This window comes from Hyperolius riggenbachi, chromosome 2 (assembly GCF_040937935.1).
Source record: "Hyperolius riggenbachi isolate aHypRig1 chromosome 2, aHypRig1.pri, whole genome shotgun sequence".
Classification (NCBI taxonomy): domain Eukaryota; kingdom Metazoa; phylum Chordata; class Amphibia; order Anura; family Hyperoliidae; genus Hyperolius; species Hyperolius riggenbachi.
Genome location: NC_090647.1, coordinates 451,426,901 through 451,450,010, shown reverse-complemented (window position 1 = coordinate 451,450,010; position 23,110 = coordinate 451,426,901). Strand labels below are relative to the sequence as shown.

The 23,110-nt window shown below is 45.4% G+C and overlaps 6 non-coding genes across 6 annotated transcripts; all 6 read left to right on the top strand.

The window, feature by feature from the left end:
* The first annotated feature begins 189 nt into the window (after nucleotides 1-189).
* On the top strand, nucleotides 190-296 carry LOC137555084 (U6 spliceosomal RNA). Its single transcript, XR_011027788.1, has one exon. It is a non-coding gene; the product is annotated as a U6 spliceosomal RNA (small nuclear RNA).
* Nucleotides 297-4,796: 4,500 nt separating this feature from the next.
* LOC137555073 (U6 spliceosomal RNA) lies at nucleotides 4,797-4,903 on the top strand. The gene has a single exon (XR_011027777.1). It is a non-coding gene; the product is annotated as a U6 spliceosomal RNA (small nuclear RNA).
* Nucleotides 4,904-11,289: 6,386 nt separating this feature from the next.
* Nucleotides 11,290-11,396, top strand: LOC137555074 (U6 spliceosomal RNA). The gene has a single exon (XR_011027778.1). It is a non-coding gene; the product is annotated as a U6 spliceosomal RNA (small nuclear RNA).
* Nucleotides 11,397-11,946: 550 nt separating this feature from the next.
* Nucleotides 11,947-12,053, top strand: LOC137555076 (U6 spliceosomal RNA). The gene has a single exon (XR_011027780.1). It is a non-coding gene; the product is annotated as a U6 spliceosomal RNA (small nuclear RNA).
* A 9,126-nt stretch (nucleotides 12,054-21,179) lies between these two features.
* Nucleotides 21,180-21,286, top strand: LOC137555081 (U6 spliceosomal RNA). Its single transcript, XR_011027785.1, has one exon. It is a non-coding gene; the product is annotated as a U6 spliceosomal RNA (small nuclear RNA).
* A 1,632-nt stretch (nucleotides 21,287-22,918) lies between these two features.
* Nucleotides 22,919-23,027, top strand: LOC137555080 (U6 spliceosomal RNA). Its single transcript, XR_011027784.1, has one exon. It is a non-coding gene; the product is annotated as a U6 spliceosomal RNA (small nuclear RNA).
* Nucleotides 23,028-23,110: the final 83 nt, after the last annotated feature.

Sequence of the window (23,110 nt, the reverse complement as noted above, 5' to 3'; positions counted from 1 at the left end):
AATATTGCTCTTCTCTGCCAGGAAATTTGATTTCCAAGCCAAAATATTTAGCCCTCTCCTGTTTATTGCTCAGCTTTCTGCAAGGTTTTCACCCTCCAAACTATAAGGGACTCTTGATTTTTCTCTCCCTAATGTGCAGGTAGTATCAGGGCACGGGGTATATATACTCTGGTGAAACAGCCCTTAGTTGTGCTCGCTTCGGCAGCACATATACAAAAATTGGACCGATACAGAGAAGATTAGCATGGCCCCTGCGCAAGGATGAAACGCAAATTCGTAAAGCATTCCATATTTTTAGGCATCTTCCTCTGGGCAAAACCTTGACCTTTTCATATGACAGAACGCAGCCTTACATGTCGGGCTTCAAAGTGCTACATGTGAGAGCACCCGCAAAGCTTCTCTAAGCAATGGTATGCAAACCGAGCTCTGGGCTTCTTTGCAGATGTGCTTTCTTCGGCTCTCAGGTGGTAATGTCCCCTGGGTTTCCTTTTTGCCGCACTTATAGTAATGCTTTATCACCTACCGATCTCTTGTCAAGTGGAACACTTTTCTAGGTAGCCTGGGCTCCTTGTCATTTCCTACAGTGGGTGGAAAGAGAGGAATCCCCGCCCACTAGATGATTAGCATAATTTATTCACCTTCGGCTAGTACCCAAGATGCAATAGTATAAATCGATAGAAGATTGCACACCACTCAGTTGAGGTGCAGGGACCCATCTAAGTCATATACCGATCAAATCCAAGAGGTCCGCACACTCAAAGGATAAACTTCCAAGCTTTTATTCAGACAATGTGACAATATTCCATTCCAACGACCAACGATTCGTTTCGGGGCCCCGTGGGGTCCCCTTTGTCAACTCAACACAAACAGAATGGTGACAGTGAACAAGTGACCCATTCGCCTTTTAAGCAGTTACATAGATACAGACTACACCCCTCATGGATTCAAATCAATTAACATTTGCATACATAAACAAAACCTGTATTGCTCTTTTACCACCATCATAACACATAAAACCCCGAATGCAACATTCTGGCAGTTATGTATGTGTGTGGATTATGGTACCTGCATATTGGTTTGCTTGATAATCCTGTGGTTCCTGGTTGGTACCCCTAATTGGTGGACGTCCGCTAAGACGTCCGCTAAGGGAGCGCTGTCGGGCGGAATCCCGCTTCTCCCATGATGCATCTGGACAGGGAGGGTATACGTGACTGACATCTCCAAGTATACCTCACCGGATCACGTCCGGAAAGGTTCCCGCCCCTCCTCATGCATAGGGCCTGTGATGGACTCCATTGCAGAGTCATCCGTACACTCACGCACTACGCCGATTGTCCCGCCCCCCAACAGGGAAGCAGAAACATGCGGACATGCGGAACAGACTTAGATGGGTCCCTGCACCTCAACTGAGTGGTGTGCAATCTTCTATCGATTTATGCAATTTCCTCACAAGATTAGCACCCACATTGAAGACTGTTGATGACAACTTGAAGTAGCAACACAGGACGCAGTGGAAAATCCTCAGTCCAGCATCCCTGCGAGTGGGGGGTGCTGGTTTTTCAGTATTTCATCTATCAGGAGATATTGCTGTGAACGTGGACAGTACTACCTCTAGATATTGGTCCGGGTTGTTGATTGGATTGTTCTTACAAGATCACCAGGTAGTGATTGTACCGTGGTGACGGACACCATCAGTGACCGTTGATGTATACGGAGTGTCACACAGTAGAGGAGCAATTGTCTCTCCAGATGGATCCCAGTGCAGAACCATTTGAGCCGTTCACCTATACACAAGCAGAGGTTGACTCTATCCTCTTTGCCGACACTGACATGGCGTTTGGTGGTGAAACCACAACAGATTTGCTTAAGGAACTGAGACGACTCAAGAAACGTAAGGCTGATCTGGAACTTCATGGTCAGACGCTATCTCAATACTATAAATTGAAAAAAATTCCTAAGGGATTTAGGTTGCAAATACAACCAACCATCAGCCGCCACAAACACGAATTCTGCGTGCGCTGGTGTGCACTCTCCACACAGCATTCCTTGAATTATATGCTCATGGTGATTGAGGAAGTCAAGGTCTTGTTAGCCGGCACCAACAAGGAGATAGGGAAAGTTAATTCACACATCCAACATAAACTGAAATCCGGCAAGGAGACTAATCTTCAGAAAAATCTGGAACAACTGGACTCTGACATAGATAAATATATCGAACAGCAGAGACAATACAAGAGAGATAAGTTCAAGCTGGTCAACCAGGATTACCAGGAGGGACGTGTTTACCCTTGGCTGAGTGGGATTAGAGAAGGTGCGTACCCACGTTTTCCCCCAAGGTTTCCTAGGAAACCTTTCCGCCCCAGGAAGCCTAAACCACAGAAACCCAAAGGCCAGGGGAGTGATTTTCTAAGTGAGAATCCCACTTCAGACAGTGATAGTGCCGCCGGACCATCAGATAGGCCCCAACAGCGCCCTTTTCAGGAGGGAGCCATAGGCGGAGACTCAGGAGGGGCAGAAAAACCAAGGGTGCACCAGTACTCCCCGGTACAAACCAGACAGCAGAAATACCGATAGTTAATCTATCACACAGAGTCCTTTCTCTTGAAGAGAATCAGGTTTTATCAAGAGGATTGTCATTCTGTCCTTCTTCAAATTTTGATAAGTTTGACTTTGAAGTCAGTATGTTCAGATACCGATGAACGCAACCTCAAGCTCAAGCAACATTTCTACAAGGAAGGCACAGTTGAGAGGGTGGCACCAACTATACCTTTTAGATTGAAAAGTAATTTTATACCACCTGGTCAACTTCCCTCAATCGAAACATATATACAAACTTTGAAATATGAGGTTTCACAGTCAATCAGTGTGACTCATCCTAAACACAATATGACGAAAAGTGAAAGAGATGCCCTCAAGAATCTGAAGGATGATAAATCCATCATAGTTAAGCCAGCGGACAAGGGTGGGGCCATAGTCGTGTTGGATTATGGGGAATATCGTGGAGCAATGTTTGAAATGTTGGGTGATGCAGCAAGCTATAAGAGAATCCTGTCGAACCCCACTAACTCTGTTCTTGAGAAAATAACTTTGCTGGTTGAGAGTGGATATCAACAAGGATGGATTACTTCCGAAACTAGGGGGTATTTGCTATGCGAGTATCCACAAATTCCGGTCATTTATGGCCTCCCAAAAATACATAAGGGTGTGGCTCCCCTTAAATACAGACCTATTGTTTCAGGGTCTGAGTCTGCCACACAACCTATGCAAGTACGGAAGCCTCTGAGGACTGCCGCTATAGCGGCTGAAGTGTATCTGTTATTTGTCAGCTGGGATCGAGCTGCGGGGCTGACAGGGCTGACGCTGGGCAAGTTCAAAGAAGTAACATTGTGATGATGACAGCGGCTTTCCTATGCGCATAGAGACATTGTGGATCACGTGCTGCTGGGGGACACGCTGGGGGGTATTCCGGATAAAAGAACGAGCACTGTGAATAATTACAATGCAATGTGGATTGCGCTGCTGCGGGGCACGCTGGAGGGATTAAAGATCAAAGGAGCATAGTGGATAATTACAACGCGATGTGGATCGCACTGCTGCGGGGCAGGCTTGGGAGGATTAAAGATCAAAGAAAGAGCATTGTGAATAATTAGAGCGGCTTCTCCTATGCTGCTTAGGGTTTACCACCTAAGGAAACAACCACTAAGGAAGGGAGTTATTGTTACATTCGGACTATAAGACGCAGTAACTTTTTCTCCCCACTTTTGGGGGAGAAAAAGTGCGTCTTATAGTCCGAAAAATACGGTACTTTGTACTTGTCACATGTAGCCATGCCAGTACGGACCTGGTTTAATGCAGCGGGGATTCCCTTATGGATGTGTCCCAGGGTTGCTTGGCAACCCTGGCACGCCCTCTTTTGGGATGTGCCGGCAAAAGGTAACGTCGGCTTAGCAAGGCGGAGCGAGTTGGAGGCGGACCATTTACACAGGGATAGCCCTGGTCTGTTACGCATGTCCGCATGTTTCGGCTTCCCTGTTGGGGGGCAGGACAATCGGCGTAGTGCGTGAGTGTACGGACGACTCTGCAATGGAGTCCATCACAGGCCCTACGCATGAGGAGGGGCGGGAACCTTTCCGGACGTGATCCGGTGAGGTATACTTGGAGATGTCAGTCACGTATACCCGCCCTGTCCAGATGCATCATGGGAGAGGCGGGATTCCGCCCGACAGCGCTCCCTTAGCGGACGTCCACCAATTACGGGTACCAATCAGGAACCACAGGATTATCAAGCAAACCAATATGCAGGTATCATAATCCACACACATACATAACTGCCAGAATGTTGCATTCGGGGTTTTATGTGTTATGATGGTGGTAAATGAGCAATACAGGTTTTGTTTATGTATGCAAATGTTAATTGATTTGAATCTATGAGGGGTGTAGTCTGTATCTATGAAACTGCTTATAAGGCGAATGGTTCACTTGTTCACTGTCACCATTCTGTTTGTGTTGCCTTGACAAAGGGGACCCCACAGGGCCCCGAAACGAATCGTTGGTCGTTGGAATGGAATATTGTCACATTGTCTGAATTAGTATGCAATAGTGGTTGCAATATTGCTCTTCTCTGCCAGGAAATTTGATTTCCAAGCCAAAATATTTAGCCCTCTCCTGTTTATTGCTCAGCTTTCTGCAAGGTTTTCACCCTCCAAACTATAAGGGACTCTTGATTTTACTCTCCCTAATGTGCAGGTAGTATCAGGGCGCGGGTTATATATACTCTGGTGAAACAGCTCTTCGTTGTGCTCGCTTTGGCAGCACATATACTAAAATTGGAACGATACAGAGAAGATTAGCATGGCCCCTGCGCAAGGATGACACGCAAATTCGTGAAGCGTTCCATATTTTTAGGCATCTTCTTCTGGGCAAAACCTTGATCTTTTCATACGACAGAATGCAGCCTTACATGTCGGGGTTCAAAGTGCTACAAGTGAGAGCACCCGCTAAGCTTCTCTAAGCAATGGTATGCAAACCGAGTTCTGGGCTTCTTTGCAGATGTGCTTTCTTCGGCTCTCAGGTGGTAATGTCCCCTGGGTTTTCTTTTTTCCGCACTTATAGTAATGCTTTTTCTTGCATAAACATGGCGGCATACATACGGGTTAGGCCACGCCCCCCTGACCCCATAGGACAGATTTCTCTATAAGACTGAACAATCCCACCCCCCCCCCCCCCCCCCTCCGCCATTCTTTTTTTCTGTCCTCGATGGACAGGTTCTCTTTGACATATTTTTATTTTTCTTCCTCCTTTTCCCTTTTTGGAGAAGTAAATTTTGATGTAACGGTTTCTAAGCCTCTTCCGCTTTTAAAACCGGCTATAAAACCTTTTAAATAAAGGTAGAAGCTGTGTTACTGCCCTGGGGGAGAAGTTACCTCTGTGTGCCTGATGGGAGCGAAATCTCGCAGGACCTAACGCGAGAACTGCTTAAACAATCCTATTGGATGGCAAGGAAGGGATTGCCAGCATCCAAGATGGACCGGGCGAGAGCGCTGCAACTCTTGCGAGAGCCGGGATTTGGGCTGAAAAAGGATTGGCCAGCACAGCTTCCTTTTAAAAAGCAGGAAGAGACTGCAAGGATCGTACAGCCAGCGCGGAGAGGCAGCGTGGGTGGCAGCGTCTTGCAGCCGGTACCACGCTTCTATCCCTCTAAAAGCCTCCTGATGCAGAAAGATACCTTCCTGGTCGCCTACTCCTCTTCGGATTCAGGTAGCATAACATCTTGCCTTTTGAACAACTGGACAAAGGTAATGGCTTATTGATGATACTGATGGAGGAAAATTTTGTTTGTGTATTTAAGGTGAAATGGATGATTCAATGCCAGGCACTTCTGCTAGGGTATCCAGGTAACAGGATACTAAATGTATCCTTATCTCTGGTTTATGCACTGGGTGTTCTGGTTTTTTTTTAGGATTATTTTAGATCACCTGGTTGCTGGGGCAGTATACTTAAAAAGAGTGCTCTTTCTCTCTCTATCTTTTTGTGCATTTTTTTATACGGATTTTTTAGTGAAAACACCACGTTTATTTCTTTTGTGTTTTCACAGTCCGTATGATGGAGAAGAGGGACGTAAGATCGCTAAAAGCAATCAGTCCTTTCCTGTGAGAAACTTATCTCGCTCCCAATCTCGAGATAGATATGAAGATTATCTTCAATCAATCAGATCGAATTCTCCTAGAAGAAATTCTCTGCATGTGGACTTCTTTCAAGGAAGGAATGCATCTAGAGACTTTGATTACAGGAAAAGCCCCACTAGAATCTACTTACCAGAACACCGTTCAGGAAGAGGCTATTATGATAATTACAGGGAAAGATCACCTAGGAGATATGATTACGATTACAGGCGTTCTCCCACACGCCCCTCATATTACGACAGATATGATTCTGATTACTTTTCTCCCAGGAGGTATCGTTTTGCTAACCATTCCCCAGGAAGACAGCAAAGAGAAAGGTCACAATCCCCTAACTCGGATGAGATGACCCGTTATAAAAAGCCGGACCCAGATTTATGCTGGTCTTGTGCACAACTAGCTTTACCAAACAAAAGGGTCTGCGAATCCTGTTTTTCGGAACTAGCTAGTAATAAGGAAGCGGACAATGAGCAAGTATTAACTTATATACAACAAGCAGTGCAGGACACTTTTCAAAAAATGTCAGCGTCCCAGACAGTCGCCGCAGCAACGTCTGCGCCAGCCCAATCGGAGGAATCGAGTTCTCAGGGTGAACTTCCTCCGATTGGGTTTGATTTTGCATTAGTGCCAGCTTTCGTAGAGGCAATAAAATCAGCAATTGAGTGGCAGGAAGAAGAGGATTCACAGCAGGAGCAGGATAAATACTATCCGCACTTACAGTCCAAGCCAAAATCCTTCCCTTTTATGAGAGTAATAAAAGACATAATACTAAAAGAATGGTCAAAGCAAGAAAAACCTTCCTTATCAAATAGAGATTCTCAAAACTCTATCCATTGAATATTGAAGAAACAAAGTTTATTGATATGGCTCCTGTGGTAGATGCATCTATCATGAGACTAGCGAAACACGTAACCCTACCTATGGATAACGCAGTTCTATTTAAGGACCCGTTAGATAGGAAAATCGACTCTGATTTAAGGAAGGCCTTTCTGGCTGCGGGAGCGGCTTGTAAGCCAGCCATAGCTTTGACCTCCCTGGCCAAGGCCATAAAGATATGGGTAGATAACGTGGAAGTCATGTTGAATTCAGATACGGATAAAGATATAATCATAAAGGCATTGGACGAATTGAAGCTCACGGGTAATTTTGTTCGGGAGGCAGCTATAGACACCATAAGATCCTCAGCAAGATCGATGTTACACACTGTCACAGCGAAGCGAGCACTCTGGCTAAAGCCTTGGTCTGCAGATCAAGTGTCCAGACATAACTGGTGTAAAATTCCTTACGATGGAACTGATCTGTTTGGCCCAGTCATGGACAAGGCCATTTCGGTAGTTACGGTAGGAAAGACAGGATTAATTCCACAGGATAGGAAACCGAAAGAATATAGAAAGCAAAATTCAAGAAGATTCTTTACAAATAGATTCCAACAAGCACGGTCATATAGACCAGGAAAGCAGTTTAGTAGAAACTGGAGAGTCAGCATTCCTCAGGAGTAATAGAAACAAAACAACCCCTTCTACGCAGCAGAATAAAAAATCGTTTTGAGGGTGCGTCCACTCAAGAATCGCCGGTGGGGGCAAGACTTCGCCTCTTCTGGGGATCTTGGGTGGAGGCCATAGAAGACCCGTGGGTTCTGAAAACACTAAAGATGGGTCATATGTGGAGATTCTGCAGAACCCCTCCCGTAAGTCGTTTCATCCTGACAAAGGTTCCACGGGACGAACGAAAATATCGAATCCTGATAGATTATGTCCGATCATTGGAAAAGGCAAGAGCGATAATTCCAGTTCCGATAGAGGAAAGATTCAAGGGCATTTATTCACCACTATTCTTAGTGCCAAAATCAACAGGCAATTGGAGACCGGTCTTAGATCTAAAGTTTCTAAATCGTCATATAGAAATAAGACATTTCAAAATGGAATCCCTACAATCAATAATTCCCATGATTCAGGTGAACGATTGGATGTCATCCGTAGATCTGGCAGACTCATACCTCCATATCCCAATCAATCAAAGTTACCAAAAATTCCTGCGTTTCGCTGTCCAAGGGAAGCATTATCAGTTCCAGGCACTACCATTCGGTATCTCTACGGCCCCAAGATGCTTTACAAAGGTCCTACTACCAGTAATAGCCTTTCTCAGAACACAGGGATTACGGATTTTCAATTATCTAGACGATATACTTCTTCTAAATCAGGCCAAAGATATTCTTCTTTCTCATCAAAAAAAGCTACTAGCAACACTGGAGAACTTGGGGTGGTTAGTGAACCTAGAAAAAAAGTCAGCTTATTCCCTCGCAAGACATGATATTCCTAGGAGCCAGATTCATAACAACAGAAAACAAAATCCTTTTGCCTCAACAAAAAGTTTGTTTAATTCAGGAGAAAGTATTACAAGTCCTACAAACACGGAGGTTATCGGCGAGACAGTGTATGAGCCTATTAGGTACATTATCGTCAACAATACTGATGGTCAGGTGGGCCCATTGGCACCTGAGGGTGCTACAGAATTACTTTCTGAGGAAATGGAACAGGAAAAGTTTGAAGCAGATATTAATCCTTCCGGAACAAGTGATTTCGTCCTTGACTTGGTGGACGACAAAAAAGCATCTTTTGAACTGTCATCAAATTCAGCCTTCAACGGCACTACTGATTACCTCCGATGCAAGCGGCTCAGGTTGGGGGGCTCACTGCAACGGTATCCACATGCAAGGGAAATGGATGCAGCAAAGCAATCATGTCCCCTCAAACGTCCTAGAGCTGAGAGCGGCTTTTATGGCCCTAAAATCTTTTCACTTCCTAATCTACAAGAAGAATGTGTTATTAAGAATAGACAATGTAACTGCAGTTACTTACATAAAGAGACAGGGGGGAACTCGGAGCTTAGCTCTGCTTCAGGAGACGAGCAAAATAATGAATTGGGCGCAGAAGAATCTGGCCAATCTTTCAGCAACCTACCTACCGGGAACCAGCAATTATATAGCAGACCATCTGAGCAGGACATTTGCAGATCAGAACGAGTGGCGACTGAACGATCAAATATTCAATTGGATTACAGAGCTATGGGGCAGACCAGAAGTGGACCTCTGGGCGACCCCGGGGAATGCGAAAGTAGAGAGGTTCTTCACCAGATACCCTCATCCGGAGGCATTGGGAATAGACTGCCTAACGCAGGAATGGACTTTCAACACAGGATATGCCTTTCCTCCACTTCCAATGATACCCAGGTTCCTTCAGAAAGTGTCAAGGGGGTCCTCCACGATCATAGCTATAATGCCGTTCTGGCCCCGGAGACCCTGGTTTGCCTTGGCGATAGAGTTGAGTGTGGAAAAGCCAATAAAACTTCCGCAGTGGCACAATCTTCTGTTCCAAGGGAAACTTCTTTATCCGAATGTACAAACACTACATTTAACTGCATGGAAACTGAGAGGCAAGCATACTTAAATCAGGGCTGCTCCAATCCTGTAGTAGAGACTCTCCTAAAAGCTAGAAAATCCTCAACAAATTCAACTTATTATAAAATCTGGGAAAGATTCGCTACCTTCGCAATGGAAAAATCTTTTGACAAACTGTCGCTTAATGTGGGTGATATCTTAGACTTTCTTCAGTCGGGAGTCGACAAATCACTAAGCCTCTCGGCTCTCAAAGTCCAAGTCTCAGCCCTATCAGCATTGACAGCTACTAAGTGGGCACTACATCCATTAGTAGTGCAGTTTCTAAAAGCAGTTCTAAAAATCCGTCCACCAAGGAAACCTTTTTCCCCGAAGTGGGACCTGTGTATAGTCCTTGATGCAATGTCTCTGCCACCGTTTCATCCGGTAGAAACATCATCCTTACAAGATATAACTTTAAAAACCCTTTTTCTTACAGCAATATCTTCAGCAAAGAGGGTGCCAGACCTTCAAGCTTTAGGTTGTTCAGGAAATTTGCTTGAGTTCTATCCAGACAGAGTGATAATAAGACCAGTACTGTCCTATATTCCAAAGGTGGCCTCTATGTTTCATATTAATCAGGAGCTGACGCTCCCTACCTTCTCAGTGGAAGGGGAAGATCACCCCTTGGATGTCGGCAGGTCAATAAAAGCCTATCTGGCAGCAACAGCTTCCTTCAGAACGTCAGAACATTTGTTCATCAATTCACAAGGTGTAATCAAAGGCAAAAAGGTATCTGCAAGGACACTTTCTACATGGTTAGTAAAAGCTATTGAGAAAGCATACCGGTTAAAAGGTTTGCCAATACCTCAAGAAGTGAAAGCTCACTCCACGAGAGGTATGGCTGCATCATATGCTCAGTTTTCAAAGGTATTCTTAGATACAATTTGTAAAGCAGCTAGCTGGTCATCCGCAAATACATTTGTGTCTCACTATAAAGTTGACTCTGCTTTCTGGTCATCCTTGAGTTTTGGGAAAGCTGTATTATCTGCAAACTGTTAAATAAAAATAGTGTGTTTACTGCAAGTTCCCTCCCTTATTATTGATTGGATACATCCCATATGTATGCCGCCATGTTTATGCAAGAAACTAGAAAATTGAATACTTACCTCCAGTAATTTTCTTTTCTTGTATAAACAATGGCGGCATACGAATCCCACCCTTCTGTCCATTCGAGGACTAATTTTTACCAAGAATGGCGGAGGGGGGGATTGTTCAGTTTTATAGAGAAATCTGTCCTATGGGGTCAGGGGGGCGTGGCCTAACCCGTATGTATGCCGCCATTGTTTATACAAGAAAAGAAAATTACTGGAGGTAAGTATTAAATTTTCTAGTATCACCTACCGTTCTCTTGTCAAGTGGAACACTTTTCTAGGTAGCCTGGGCTCCTTGTCATTTCCTACAGTGAGTGGAAAGAGGAATCCCCGCCCACTAGATTAGCATAATTTATTCACCTTCGGCTAGTACCCAAGATGCAATAGTGGTTGCAATATTGCTCTTCTCTGCCAGGAAATTTGATTTCCAAGCCAAAATATTTAGCCCTCTCCTGTTTATTGCTCAGCTTTCTGCAAGGTTTTCACCCTCCAAACTATAAGGGACTCTTGATTTTACTCTCCCTAATGTGCAGGTAGTATCAGGGCGCGGGGTATATATACTCTGGTGAAACAGCTCTTCGTTGTGCTCGCTTTGGCAGCACATATACTAAAATTGGAACGATACAGAGAAGATTAGCATGGCCCCTGCGCAAGGATGACACGCAAATTCGTGAAGCGTTCCATTTTTTTAGGCATCTTCTTCTGAGCAAAACCTTGATCTTTTCATACGACAGAACGCAGCCTTACATGTCGGGGTTCAAAGTGCTACATGTGAGAGCACCCGCTAAGCTTCTCTAAGCGATGGTATGCAAACCGAGTTTTGAGCTTCTTTGCAGATGTACTTTCTTCGGCTCTCAGGTGGTAATGTCCCCTGGGTTTTCTTTTTTCCGCACTTATAGTAATGCTTTATCACCTACCGTTCTCTTGTCAAGTGGAACACTTTTCTAGGTAGCCTGGGCTCCTTGTCATTTCCTACAGTGGGTGGAAAGAGAGGAATCCCCGCCCACTAGATGATTAGCATAATTTATTCACCTTCGGCTAGTACCCAAGATGTAATAGTGGTTGCAATATTGCTCTTCTCTGCCAGGAAATTTGATTTCCAAGCCAAAATATTTAGCCCTCTCCTGTTTATTGCTCAGCTTTCTGCAAGGTTTTCACCCTCCAAACTATAAGGGACTCTTGATTTTACTCTCCCTAATGTGCAGGTAGTATCAGGGCGCGGGGTAAAAAGCCCTTAGTTGTGCTCGCTTTGGCAGCACATAAACTAAAATTGGAACGATACAGAGAAGATTAGCATGGCCCCTGCGCAAGGATGACACGCAAATTCGTGAAGCGTTCCATATTTTTAGGCATCTTCCTCCAGGCAAAACCTTGACCTTTTCATACGACAGAACGAAGCCTTACATGTCGGGCTTCAAAGTGCTACATGTGAGAGCACCCGCAAAGCTTCTCTAAGCACTGGTATGCAAACCGAGTTTTGGGCTTCTTTGCAGATGTGCTTTCTTCGGCTCTGAGGTGGTAATGTCCCCTAGGTTTTCTTTTTTTTTTTTTCACAATTAAGTTTATTCAAGAAAAACTCAACAGTACAAATAACATACGATGTGTAACATGTATCTTCAGTAAAACAGGATACATAAATAGCATAGAACAACATCCAATATTGTGGTATCATCCTTATAGTCTCACTGTTATTGTGCTTCTGCTACTGGCTGTGCCTATGGTGGAAAGAGCCTGACAGAGTAGCACATTTGAGTTTTGCTTACGTATACCTATTTATATAGTAAGCTTTGGACACTACTCTTTGTTGTATGTTCATAGTAGTGTGTCCTATGGGGGGTCCCTCTACCACACCAGGACGGTTAGAAGGAGAGAAAGCAGGAATAAAGAGAGAAAAAGAGTAAAAAGGTTCGTTCTCCATCTCCATCTGACAAAAGTCGTTTGTATTCCTCTGAACATTGAAATTCGTTCCAAACTGACCATATTAAGGTATAGTGTTCTGTTCTGTCCTGGGATAGGAGAATCATATATTCCATAGCTTCTATTCCTTCTACTCTTTTCAGCCAAGATTTGATGCTTGGGATCTGTGGAGACTTCCAGTGTAGAGGAATCATAGCTCTCGCTGCATTGATTAAGTGAATAACAATCGATTTTTTGTAAGCTTTAATTGTATCAGGAGTGTCATGAAGTAAGAAACGACCAGGAGCAAAGGCAATCTTTTCACATGAAATCTTTTCCACCAAACAATGAATTTCAGTCCAATATGGAACAATTTTAGGGCAAGACCAGAAGATATGAAACATATCTCCGGCAGGGGCATCGCATCTCCAGCATGTATCTGGAGACGATGGAAAGATCTTGTGTAGTATCTGGGGTGTTTTGTACCATCTTGATAAAATCTTAAAACCGAGTTCTTGTATGTTAACATTTAGTGAGCCTTTATGATTAAACAAGAAAATCTTCTGCCATTGCTCCTCGTCAATTTCCGCCCCCAGATCCCTCTCCCATGTCATCTGGTATTTGATTTTATGAGGAGTTAATGTCGCAACTAGCATCTGGTAGATTTGTGATACTAGGTGTCTATGTGGTTCTTGGCACAGGATCAGTTTTTCAAAGACTGACAGGTCGGATGACCATGTGGCTCCCTTCATCAGTGAGTGCAAGAAGTGTCTCAATTGGAAATACTGCCAATTGGATAGCGGAATGTCTCGCCTCATTGAACCAATCTCTTGTAGAGATTTAACATTGCCCTGTGTCAGAAAGTCGCCGGCCCTCGGTATCCCCCCCCCCCCCCATCCCAAGAGGATAAGAATGGGATATCTCCCGCCGGTTCAAATGCAGGGTTGCAGCACAAGGGCGTCATTGGGCCTGTGGTGTGGATTAGTCCTAGTGTTCGTAATTGGCGTCTCATGCACTTCACCGAAGCGATCATGAGGGGATTATTCCAAGCAAGTTGTTTGGCTTGTGGGTAGTCAAACCAACCCAGAGTTGCAGTTTTACATTCTGCTGTTACCTGCTCGATCTCCACCCATAGTTTACTTGTGGTAGACGAGGCCCATTCTACAATTCTGCAGAGTTTAGCTGCCATGTGGTATTTCTGCAAGTCCGGTAGGCCCATGCCTCCCAAGTTTCTGGGTATGGATAATGTAGTTCTTGCAATCCTGGGGGGGCTTATTGCCCCATATATATTTGTTAATTTGAGCTTGCAGAGATTTTAAAAAACTTGGGGGGAGATCGATTGGGATACATTGGCTAATGTACAAGATTCTCGGTAGGATGTTCATTTTGATTGACGCCATTCTGCCAAACCATTAAATATGATTTTGTTTCCCCCAGGTCTGTAAGTCAGATTGTAAAGTATTGCCAATTTTTTGAAAATTGGCTGCGAATAATCCCTTCAGGTTACTTGTAATATTGATCCCTAAATATCTGAGGGAGTCAGATGACCATTGGAATGCAAAGTTAGTCTTGCATAATTGTACTGTAGCCGGATCAAGTGAGACGTTTAACGCTTGGGACTTATGGAAATTTATTTTCAAATTGGAGATGTTGCCAAATTCTTTAAACCTCTGCATCAAGTTGGGGAGAGAAGTTAAAGGGTCACCGAGGAAGAATAGTAAGTCGTCTGCAAATGCAGCAACCACATGATGGGTGTTACCTACATTCAGTCCTTTGATATTAGGGTCTGACCTAACTGCATTGAGAAAAGGTTCAAGAGTAAGTATGTAGATTAAAGGGGATAAGGGGCATCCATGCCTAGTCCCGTTTGTAATATGGTCTCTACCAGAGAGGGAGCCATTGACCTTGACACGAGCCGAGGGATTTGTATACAAAAGACCTATCCATGTACACATGGGGTCTCCCACACCCAAGCGTGACAGGGTGGCCCGGGTATAATCCCAGGCCACCCTGTCAAACGCTTTCTCCGCGTCAGTAGAGAGTAGAAAGGTTTTCATTCCCTTTTTCCTTGCATAGGCCATTAAGCCAATAGTTCGCATAACGTTGTCTTTTGCTTCCCTCTCTGGTATAAAACCGGCTTGGTCATGTTTCACGTATCCTGCCACAAACGGGAGCAGGCAGTTAGCCAGAATTTTGGCCAAAATTTTTGCGTCCAAATTTAGTAGGGATATGGGGCGATAGTTAGTGCAACACTGAGGATCTTTGCCAGGCTTCGGAATGACCGCAATATGTGCCTCTAAGAATTGGCTAGATGGGATTGTGTCTGATGTTACTGAATTGAAAGCTTTTATAAATTCCGGTGCCAATTTATTAGAGAAAGCCTTGTAGTATTGGCTCGTGTACCCATCCAGGCCAGGAGCTTTACCAGGTTTCAGAGCTTTTACAGCTGCCAAAAATTCGTCTTCCTTGAGAGGAGATTCGAGATCTTCACGATCTGAATTTTCCAATTGGATTGGGGGAGCATATTTAAGTAGGAAATCTGTGATTATACCGGCTCTGTGAGGAGATAGACTAGTTTTGGAGGTTGGTCCCTGTAAATTATATAATGAATCATAGTATTTCCTGAACTCCTCTGCTATTTCCTCAGTTTTGTAGAGTTTTTCTTGTTTGTTATTTTGAAGGTAGTGTATATTAGAGTGTAAGGATTGTTGTCGTAGTGCCCGAGCTAACAATTTCCCACTTTTATTTCCATGTTCGTAGAAGATTTTTTTAGAGGTCATCAATTTACGTCTGGCCTCCGAGTATAGTAGTTTATCAAGTGCTACTCTAGCATTGTGTAGTTCCTGTCACGATCGGTGTAGCAGAGAGGGTCTGATTCTCGGTGATCTGCAGTATCACTGGGAATACAGATATATATCTGATTATTGATGATCTGCAGTATCACCGATAATCCGATATAACGCTAACCTCTGAACACCTGAGTAGTGCGAGTGCTTGGTGCAACAGTAATACCGTGAGGACTAAGCCTCAGAAACCAGTGCCGTACAGTATGAAGTACTGCAGCAATACAGATTCCTTCCGAAGGCCTGGACTCTCCCAGGGGAGGAGTCAGGCGGAGCGTAGGAAGGACAGAACGTGAGTGACACCTAGGAGAGAGTGTCACTAACAGATCTGGGAACTGCCTCTAACAGTAAGGTCAGTTCTCGAAGTCGGGCAAGCCAGGTCGTAACACATGGACAGATACAGTACAGATACAGAAAGCAGAGGCGGAGTCTAATAAACAAGCAGGGTTCGGCAACAGGGTATCAGAAATATCGGGGTACAGAATCAGGAATCAGATGCAGAGTCTAAGAGCGAGCCGAGGTTCGGCAACAGGGTATCAGAATGACAAGGTACAAGATCAGAATACAGAAGAATAGTAACAAGCTTGGGGAACCTGAGGAGCGAGTTCCCAATGAATACAGGATGGGCCCTGAGGCAGCAAATACAGAGCTGGCCCTATGGAGCAGGTGCCCAACAAATACAGAGCTGGCCCTATGGGGGAGGTGCCCAGCAAATACAGAGCTGGCCCTGTGGAGCAGGTGCCCAGCACATACAGAGCTGGCCCTGTGGAGCAGGTGCCCAGCACATAAAGAGCTGGCCCTGTGGAGCAGGTGCCCAGCACATACAGAGCTGGCCCTGTGGAGCAGGTGCCCAGCACATACAGAGCTGGCCCTGTGGAGCAGGTGCCCAGCACATACAGAGCTGGCCCTGTGGAGCAGGTGCCCAGAACATACAAGGCATGAACTATCTCCTAGCGATAGAGATAGTTCTCAGGGTCGGGAAGGCCCTGGGGAGCAGGTGCCCAGCGAATACAGAGCTGGCCCTGTGGAGAAGGTGCCCAGTGAATACAGAGCTGGCCCTGTGGAGCAGGTGCCCAGCACATACAGAGCTGGCCCTGTGAAGCAGGTGCCCAGCACATACAAGGCATGAACTATCTCCTAGTGATAGAGATAGTTCTCAGGGTCGGGAAGGCCAGGTCGGCAACTCACAGACAAACAAAGTACAGGATCAGAAGACAGAGGCAGAGTCAGGGGCTAGTGGAGGTTGGCAACGGAGAATCAGAAAGGCAAGGTACAGAGTCAGATATCAGGAGAGTAGTTAGACAAGCAGGAAGTCATACCAGATAATCACAATCAAACTAGTACTTTAAGCTATCAACAGAATCTAGCTAAGTGTAGGATTACAGCTCCAGCTGGTCCCGGCACACTTAAGGATCTGACTACAGGTCTGAGTGCTCCCACGTATGTGTTCGCAACGACAGGCAACCAGCAACTGACCAAGCAGCAGAATATATAGTTGCTGGACACTGCCGCCCCGCCCGAACCATTCAGCCAATCATGAGTCCTGCAGGAATCAGCTGACCTTCCTGATCAGCTGACACTTCCCCTGCTGGTATAAAGGTCCTGAATTCAGGCCCGCGCGCGCATAGCTCTCCATCTGCCTAGGTGCACAAACAGACCCAGCCACACCAAGCACATGCTGCTGCATGCAAACAGCCGCTTTGCTGTCAGGACATGCGGCGGCTTTTCCGCGATCCACCACACAACCAGACGCGTGCAAACCGCCGCATAGGACGCGGAGTGAGCCACCTAGCTCTTGGCACACGCGGCGGCTTTCCGCGTTTCCTCACAGTTCCGTTAAGTTAGCAACCGCTAAAGATTGTTTATGGAGCCTCTCTAGCCTTTCAATTTCTGTTGACAGTTTCAGTACACCTTCCTCTCTTTCCTTCTTTAATCTAGACCCCATTTTAATTAAATGTCCTCTAATTACGGCCTTATGGGCTTCCCAAATAGAGATTTTTGATGCTGATTGTGCATTATTTAAATGAAAAATAATCATCTAAAGCTTCTGAAATTGTTCTACATCTGTCTTTATCTGATAGGAGGTTTGGATTCAGTTTCCATGTCCACATGTTAGGTGGCCTGGCAGAGATTGTGAGGGAGAGGAACACCGGAGCATGATCTGAGATAGTTTTGGAACCTATTGAGGTCTCTCTGACACAGGGCAAGTCCCTCTGAGCGACGAAGAAATAATCTATTCTTGAATATTTGTTGTGGATAGCAGAATAGTGAGTGTAATCTTTCTCGAGTGAGTGGGATATTCTCCATGGATCCATGAGGGACAGGTTCTGCAGTTTAGTTTTGATATACCGTAGGGCTCTATATGAAATAACAGAGGAGCCATTAGAGCAGTCTTGGGTAGGGTTTAGTGGAACATTGAAATCACCACCCAAAATAAGCATGCCTTTTGTAAAAAATTTCTAATTTAGAAAGGACCGCTGCTATAAATGATGGTTGCTGCTTATTGGGTACATAAATGTTTGCTAATGTGATTGCTTTCTCAGCGATTCTTCCTCTAACAAACAAGAAGCGCCCCTCTGGGTCTCTCAGCACTTCCTCGAGTGCAAACGGGACATCTCGACCACAGAAGATAGAAACACCTTTAGTTTTAGATGTTGGCGACGTGGCGTGAAATGAAATTGGATATCGTTGGTAGAATTTACTAGGCATGTGGTTAGCATGGAAGTGAGTCTCCTGCAACAGGGCAATATGAACCTTTTCTTTGCGTAGAAAGTAAAAAACAATAGATCTTTTCTCTGGCGAATTCATGCCATTTATATTGAGGGAGACCATCTTCCACACTAGATTGGGTGGATCATTCCTAGACTTATTATGAGCTTCTAAAACCATATTTGTGGAGTTATTAGGGCAATTCCGCAGGTACGGAGGCCCCAGTATGAGAGAGAGAACTGTATGCACCAGGGGAAGGAAAAAGAAGAGGAGAGAAGGGTAAAGGAAAGTCTTGGCGTGAGAGGGAACCCCCCTGACCATGAAGCACGAGTCAGTAATGACTGTTGGAGAGTTAGAGACTATCCCACGTGAGCACACCTTGGAGGGACGTGCCCACAACCTTTGTGGGTTATATCTATTCAGTGTATCTTTCAACACACTGTGGGGGGGTTTGGAAAACGTGTCGAAGAGCAAAAACCACTCAATTATGTATGTTGTAACTAGTAAAAATACTACTGATCTACCAGAAAGGGATCATAAAGAGTCCGCTATGCCCGCTATTATTAAACACGTACAAATTCGGGTCAGCCTTCTATTAGTACGAGTGTATCTACAAGCGCCTTCACTTTAGCCATCAGAATACCTAGGTGGAATATCTAACTGGAGCTGAGTACACGAAGTTTCCCCGTTCCATTATTTAAAGCAAATACTCTTACGTATATGTACACCCAATTAACATCTAAAGATATAGCTAAATCTATATGGGGAAAGGGTTGAAAATTACCTTCAGTATATTCTCTATATCCCCTTGTCCTGGGTATAGCCCCAAGCACAGTGAGGGAGAAGAAAAGCAGCGCATTCAAAGAGAGGTTGAAGCAGAGCAGGATCAGAGAAGACCGGGGGGACCACAAACAAGGAGTGAGCTACCAGAGGGAGGGGGCGGAGGCAAGGGGGAAAGAGAGATACAAAGATGCAAATGGCAAATCCTGGGCATTACTGTATAAGGTAAAGGCTATCTGATAGTGTACCAATGTTTGCAGCTATGCTGTGACAAAGATATATCTATAAAGAAATTATCACAAAAATGCAGATTATTGATGCCTCGTTTCATCTCTAGTAATCATTCAAATAGCAGATCATATCAATTATTAAAGCTATAACCCCTCCCTCCCTCACTCTACTCCACCCCCCAACCTCCAATATGACCCAATGGGTATACCTAATCATAGACACCATATCATCAAGTTCAGAGGAAAAAAGGTTAAACATCACCATCATAGTTCAATTCCGCCTGATAGGTTTGCATAGTGAAAGTGTGCTGGGGAAGTTGAAAGTCTAAGCCTTGTGGGTAGGCGTGGATATGGGTAAGAGCAAGTGGAAAGTTAGGATTACCCCAGGTATAGTTACCACTTGATGAGATAGGTGCAGCTAGCGAGTGATCAGTCTTCATCCTCGGTAGAATCCGAGTCTTGTTGCGATCTTTCAGGGTTGTCTTGGCTCACCGATTCTCTGCTCCCGGATCTCTCCCTAAAGTTTTCTTTGGTATTTCTTGAATTGCTGCTATATGTTTGATCTGGAGGTACTGGAATCTGGAACGGGGAAGCTTTATCCCAATTCGGAATGGCCAGCGTACGTAGGCCCAGGTCCTTGCAGAATTTCTTTGTGCCAGCCGCGGAGCGTAAAGTGAATGTTTTGCTACCGACAGTCACTGATAAGGAGAATGGAAACCGCCATCTGTATGTTAAACCTTTGTCTTTTAGAGCTTGTAAAAGAGGTTTCAGCATTCGGCGTTTAGCCAGGGTTATGGCAGGTAGATGCTGAAAAAGCTGGATAGGTACTTCGTTGAAAAGTATCTCATCTTGTAGGCGTGCAGCACACATGATGTCCTCCTTCAGCTGAAAGGACTCCAGGCAGCATATAATGTCCCGGGCTTTTTCCGTATCGAAGGTACGTGGACGGAGTGCGCGGTGTGCCCGGACAAAGGTAATCATCGTCTCGGGTGGTCTGTCTAGGAGATTGTTAAAAATAGTAGTCAGCACCTCTTTCACGCTCTCAGCGCTTACCGACTCTGGGACCCCCTTCACTCTGATATTGCATCTATGGCCCCGATTGTCCAGATCCTCCAGATGTCTTGCGTGGTCAAGGAGCCTTGTTTCATTAACCGAAGAGGCTGTGCGGAGGGATTTCAGCTGAGCCGCCCGCCTAGTGTCTGCTTCTTCCAGGACTTGAAGTCTTGGGCCTATAGACGCTACCTCCACTCTAACCTCTGCGATGGCGGTATGAAGCGAAGTTTTAATATCTTCGGCGAAGTGCTGCATGTCAGCTAAGGTGATAGCTCTTTGCTGACCTCCCCTTTCTTTTGTGCCATCCGTGGAGGAAGAGGAGGAAGTAGCGCGACCGTCTCCCGTCGGCGCCACCTTAGAGGCCTGCTTGCTCGTCTTCTGCGACTTGAATATTTCGGGTACCGTCTTTCCCTGCTGGGTCGGAGTGATTTTGGGGGTTGCCGTAGTGTTCTGCTGGCTTCGGGTTCCTGGCATCGCTACGAAGGCCGACCAGAATAGGCTATTTCGTATGCTTTAGCGGGCAGTGAGCGGGAGAGAAAGCCTTAAGCAGCCATCCTCGATAAGCGTCAAGCCACGCCCCGGGTTTTCTTTTTTCAGCACTTATAGTAATGCTTTATCACCTACCGTTCTCTTGTCAAGTGGAACACTTTTCTAGGTAGCCTGGGCTCCTTGTCATTTCCTACAGTGGGCGGAAAGAGAGGAATCCCAGCCCACTAGATAATTAGCATAATTTATTCACCTTCGGCTAATACCCAAGATGTAATAGTGGTTGCAATATTGCTCTTCTCTGCCAGGAAATTTGATTTCCAAGCCAAAATATTTAGCCCTCTCCTGTTTATTGCTCAGCTTTCTGCAAGGTTTTCACCCTCCAAACTATAAGGGACTCTTGATTTTACTCTCCCTAATGTGCAGGTAGTATCAGGGCGCGGGGTATATATACTCTGGTGAAACAGCCCTTAGTTGTGCTCGCTTCGGAAGCACATATACTAAAATTGGAACGATACAGAGAAGATTAGCATGGCCCCTGTGCAAGGATGATGTGCAAATTCGTGAAGCGGTACATATTTTTAGGCATCTTCCTCTGGGCAAAACCTTGACCTTTTCATACGACAGAACGCAGCCTTACATGTTGGGGTTCAAAGTGCTACATGTGAGAGCACCCGCAAAGCTTCTCTAAGCAATGGTATGCAAACAGAGTTCTGGGCTTCTTTGCAGATGTGCTTTCTTCGGCTCTCAGGTGGTAATGTCCCCTGGGTTTTCTTTTTTCCGCACTTATAGTAATGCTTTATCACCTACCGTTCTCTTGTCAAGTGGAACACTTTTCTAGGTAGCCTGGGCTCCTTGTCATTTCCTACAGTGGGTGGAAAGAGAGGAATCCCCGCCCACTAGATGATTAGCATAATTTATTCACCTTCGGCTAGTACCCAAGATGTAATAGTGGTTGCAATATTGCTCTTCTCTGCCAGGAAATTTGATTTCCAAGCCAAAATATTTAGCCCTCTCCTGTTTCTTGCTCAGCTTTCTGCAAGGTTTTCACCCTCCAAACTATAGGGGACTCTTGATTTTACTCTCTCTAATGTGCAGGTAGTATCAGGGCGCCAGGTATATATACTCTGGTGAAACAGCCCTTAGGTGTGCTCGCTTCGGCAGCACATTGTGATGAAACGCGGAAAAGCCGCTGTCTCTCAAAGTGAGGCGGCTGTTTCCGCGTCCAGCAGGGCATCACAACGCGGAAAAACCGCCGCATGCCGCTTAGGCAGAGCGGCGGAATTCGCATTGGAAGCGGCCCCCACACGCAGTGCTCAAGATACATTGCAAGACAGTTCTGGTGTGGCTGGGACTGATAGTCCACCAGGATTCAGAGTGACGCGTGCGCACAGAGACAGAGCTTATATAACAGCCAGAAGTTTTCCACAACTTTCATTGGTCCAGCAATTAGGGAGGTCCTGGAAAGGTCCTTGAGTATATATACTGCTGGCTGTTCACTTGTTCCTTGTCTGGCGTGCGATCACACATGTGGGAGCACCCAGATCCGTAGTCAGATCCGTAAGTGTGCCGGGACCAGCTGGAGCTGTAATCCTACACTTAGCTAGATTCTGTTGATAGCTAAAGTACTAGTTTGATTGTAATTATCTGTTATGACTTCCTGCTTGCCTGACTATCCTCCTGAACTCTGATCTTGTACCTCGATATTTCTGATACTCTGTTGCCGAACCCCGGCTCGTCCTTAGACTCTGCTTCTGCCTCCTGATCTTGTACCTCAATATTTCTGATACCCTGTTGCCGAACTCTGCCTGTACCTAGACTCCGCCTCTGCCTTATGATCTTGTACTTTGTCTGTCCTTGTGTGTACGACCTGGCTTGTCCGACCTCGAGAACCGACCTTACGCTTGGAGGCGGTTCCTCGTCCTGTCAGTGACATCTCCTCCTGAGTGTCACTCTCAGACTATCCTTCCTACTGTCAGTCTGACTCCTCCCGTCTCGGAGAGCTCAGGTCTGCGGAAGGAATCTGTGCAGTACTCCTTGCTGCACTGAGGCCTAGTCCTCTAAGTGTTACTGTTACACCAAACACCACACTCTACTCAGGTGAACAGAGGTTAGCTAGTATATTGGATTATCGGTGAGACTGCAGATCACTTATAATCTGGTATACGTCTGTATTCCCGGTGATACTGCAGATCACCGGTAATCAGACCTCTCTGTGCTTCACCGATCGTTACACACATACTAAAATTGGAACGATACAGAGAAGATTAGCATGGCCCCTGCGCAAGGATGACACGCAAATTCGTGAAGCGTTACATATTTTTAGGCATCTTCCTCTGGGCAAAACCTTGACCTTTTCATATGACAGAACACAGCCTTACATGGCGGGGTTCAAAGTGCTACATGT